We start from the raw sequence: 4,335 nt of genomic DNA, 5'->3' as shown, positions 1-4,335 counted from the left end.
GCACGAATGACTGAAACCAATCGATACCATAATTAAGACATAAAAAACCATTCGGGAGTCTTGAAATATATATATGTGCAACTATATATATATGTGTGTGTGTGTGTGTGTGTGTGTGTGTGTGTGTGTGTGTGTGTGTGTGTGTGTGTGTGTGTGTGTGTGTGTGTGTGTGTGATATTTTTTTCGCATAATTTAATATCGAGCAAAAACATGCTTCCAAATTTAATACAAAGATAAAGGAACTTCTTTATGTGCCAAGTGAACCTTTAGATTTTCTGAGCCTTGTTAATGTTGCTGAGCCAATAACTAACTTGAGTAGTCTCTCCGAAGCTCTTTCGCATTCTTTGTAATAAAGATGCTATCCTTTCCTTCCCACATAAGAATTGAGCACCTTGGACAAGATTGTAAGTGCTCATATTTTTATTTTCTATATAAAACATGTCACCATTTTGTATTTCATATTACAGTGGAAAAAAAATCAAATATGCATGTATTTTTCTTTTCCAGAAATTAAAACTAAAATTTGATGCCAAACTGCAATATCAATAGCCAGATCAAGTATCAAATTTCATTTATTTTACTTACTGCGTTTTTAAATTATTACATTTGCAAGTCTGCGAATGCACAGGCAAACAAACTGTCAATCCCTTGACGAATTTGATTCAAACTTGATACAAAACTATACTTTCGATGCTTAAACTTTGTACCAAATTTTATCTATCTAGCTCTTTGCACTTTGTAGCTGTCGTGTTCCCTTGTACTCGGATTGACAAACTTCATGTGAATAGATCGCTATTGAATGTCACCCATCTTCCCAAAGCATTTTGGAGTTGTCGTATTCACATGCAGACATAGTTCCAAATGTATGTTTTTCAGAATAAAATGTGGAAATTCGTCAAAATTTTGAGTGCGAATTCTTTGACGATTACAATACTTCCTCATTGTATAAAGAGAAAATAAAAAGTGAGGGGATACCTCATTCTAAACTGCATTAAAACAGTAGATGCGCTCCTCGCAATCTCTTTACACGTTTCACACTCACAAATGGTATCACTTTACATTCAATGATTTGACAATGGGCACGACTTGCATGCATTTAAGATACCTCCTGGACATTTAAATATTAAAATAATATTATAATGATAATTAAATAAATAATCCAAAACAAAAATTTAAAAAGAAATCAAATTTAAGAAGAAGTTTTTAACAAATATGATCTTCACTGAACTTTTTAAATCCCAAATAAATCTCATATATTTAGATCTCTGATAGCTTCTGTCGAGATTCAGATTTGGCCTCTGATTTCTTAACATGTTACTTTCTGAATTAAGTGTCCAAAAAGTTCTAAATCCGTATCTAAACAAATAAAAATAAAAATACATTGGCATAGTAAGGCTAAATACACCCTGAAAATAGTACTTAAATCTCCGATCGCCATATTTGGTTCCTTAATGTAAAATGAATATATTAATAATTTTCGTAGCAGTCCAAGGATTGCTTTACTCTCTTTCTTCGTCCCTGTGCCACTGTCGAATATGGTTTAAGAAGCGTTCCTCTGTTGCCTTCATATAAGCAATGATAATTCTAAAATAATCGTAATTTGAATTATTATATTGAATTATTTTTTCCATCTGTCAGTGATAAGGGATTTCTCATGTATTTATTTCTCTCTGAGTTATGCATTCCTGTAAAGCATTTTCAGCTGAGAATGGTACGCGAGTGGACCATTCAAAATACCAAATAGGAACGAGGGAAATTCTTACTCGTGCTGCCATCTATAAGAGACCAGACCAACTCATTTATTTCAAATCCGAGTATTATGTATTCTATATAATCTTCATTGATTAAAGGTCGCTATTAAAACTAAATTTATTTAAACAGAGCATTTCTGTTTTTGCAAAATATTTCTGTTCTTGCAAATTTCATACATAGGAATACATGAAAAAATGCTACTAATCACAATATATTTATTCCAAATGAGGCAGTTATATTTCTGAAAATATATATTTATCAACCATATTTTTCATTAATTTCCACATGAATGAAATTCAGATTTCATTAAATTTCAGTTGAGTTAAAAAGCAATAAGACAAAATTGAAAATTGAGCAAAAAATTTAAAGAAATGGCATTTAGAACAAATAGCTATCAATACCACACATATAGTGGCATTTTCAGATTTAAATAAAAAAATAGTAGTCAATATTCTGAGAAAAAGTAAAAAAAATAAATAATATTGTAATAAAGTTATAATATTCTATCCATTACGAGGAATTTAAAAGAATCTATTTTTTCCAATATTCATGGAGTATTGTCACATGAAATCTTAATTCAGCAATAATACATATGCTGCCATCTATCGGTAGAATATTTACTTTTCAAAAAGTGGTTCTTCAAGAATAGCTTTTGGACTTCATTCTTTCTTACACTCAAGATGTCAGCGCCGTGATCGTATAGTGGTTAGTACATTGCGTTGTGGCCGCAATAACCCAGGTTCGAATCCTGGTCACGGCACGTCCTTATTTTTTCGGCCAACTCTTCCATTTTATTTTTATTTACTGTTGTTTCTCTTTATTCTTATAATGTATTTATTATTTATTATACAGAAATATTATAAATTAATAATTTGTCTTTTAATTTTCGTTTATTCTTAAGACAATTTTATTCCTAACTTTTTTTAATTAAAATAATATAAATAACATTAAAGATTCCTTTATGCCAGGAATAACTTTTGAGCATAAAGGAATTTTCTAGTTATTATGGAAAGTTATCCAGTTATTCATTAAAATTTGAAAATTACTTCAAATAAGTGATTTTTTTAATTGATATTTTTAGCATATTAGAGACCCAAAATGATATTTTAAAACCTTACCCAAATAATGCTTCATCTGGAAATATTTCATTTCTATCGAATTCTTTTTTTGTTGGTTGAATATATATTTTAATCAACAACAAAAACAAAAAGCGCAATATAAACACTATCACTCTTTCAAATACATAATTTTACCATTTTGAAAATCTTTTTGATTTTTTTATATTCTGGCTTAGATTAGTTTTAGCATTTTTAATTATGTAAAATATAAATTTTTCACATCTTTTGGCCATTAATTACTGTTTAGAGCTTGTTGATTTTGTAATTTTTTATTAGACTAGTCAACGCAGACAAACAGCTGGTTCATCGGATTATTGTTTATGTAAAATTTGAATTAAATCCTTTATACGTAACTTAGTTCTCAGTAACTTCTTTGGCAAAATAGTTATTTCAAATTTTGATAGTGATGTAACTCTTTAATATTTTAAAACTTTCTGCATTTATATTCATTGTAGTTTATGATTCTCCACTTTTTATCATTTAAACTATAATTTTAAACGGGAACTAGTTAATTACAAACAGGAATAAACAGAAATTTAAGCCCCGCACACTATATCTAATACATGACTTTTGTGACAAGAAACCAAATCCAAAATACTTTTATAAAATAAATCTCTAGAAGAACTATTTAATTCTTACTTTTAAATAACCAACCATAAAGTCTCAGACATACTTAAAAAAATAGATAAATATGATTTTGAAAATGAACATCTGAACGTCTAAACCAAAGACTTTTTTAACTGCAATACATTTTGAAACATCGCTTTCTTTTTTATTTCTCTCTTTCTTTTTTTCTTTCTGATTTTATACTTTACTTAAACTTTCAAAATTAATTAAATAATTATTCTTAAACTATAATGAGCTTCATCCGTTTTTAATAACTCAGAGAGTGATGAGTTTTCTCACATTTTTTTTTAAATCTATAAATTAAAGTGTATTTGATCTCAAACATGATGCTTAAACCAGTCGACGATCTTATGCAAGTTTTCCCCTTTGTAATTTTCAGTCTCCACAACAAACGTTGATGAAAATGGCATTGCTCGCTTCGGAAAGAGAAAAAACTTTAGTGCTGCTCTTTACTTCAATCCCGGCTTCCCTCCAGCTGCTCAAGTGCAATAACAAGTCGCTTGTTTATTAGCCATACGGCTTGAACGGAAGAGAGTACCGTGGGAAGAAGTAGAGTTGATAGAGAGAGGATTTCACAAGTCCACAATTTAAAAATAAATAATTGACGAAAATACGTTAATAAGAATAATTAACAAAAAATAAAAATATTGTAGAGTGGTTTTTTTTTTTTTTTTTTTTTTTGTAAATGATTAAGAAAATCAGTTTCCTTCGATGCGTATTTATTATAACATCACAAATCATAATTTTGTTGTTCGACTGGACTGAAATAAATCTTTAAAAACGAAAGTAAGTAAGGATGGCAGGAATATTCATTGAGGAAATTTATTTTAGACCTTAA

The 4,335-nt window shown here is 29.1% G+C and overlaps 1 non-coding gene across 1 annotated transcript; it reads left to right on the top strand.

Annotated features, from left to right (window-relative positions):
* Window positions 1–2,440: 2,440 nt before the first annotated feature.
* Window positions 2,441–2,512, top strand: Trnah-gug (transfer RNA histidin (anticodon GUG)). The gene has a single exon. It is a non-coding gene; the product is annotated as a tRNA-His (tRNA).
* Window positions 2,513–4,335: the final 1,823 nt, after the last annotated feature.

Source organism: Argiope bruennichi, chromosome 9 (genome assembly GCF_947563725.1).
Source record: "Argiope bruennichi chromosome 9, qqArgBrue1.1, whole genome shotgun sequence".
In the NCBI taxonomy this organism is placed as follows: domain Eukaryota; kingdom Metazoa; phylum Arthropoda; class Arachnida; order Araneae; family Araneidae; genus Argiope; species Argiope bruennichi.
Note: the sequence above shows the minus strand (reverse complement) of the source record. Positions and strands in the feature narration are given on the sequence as shown.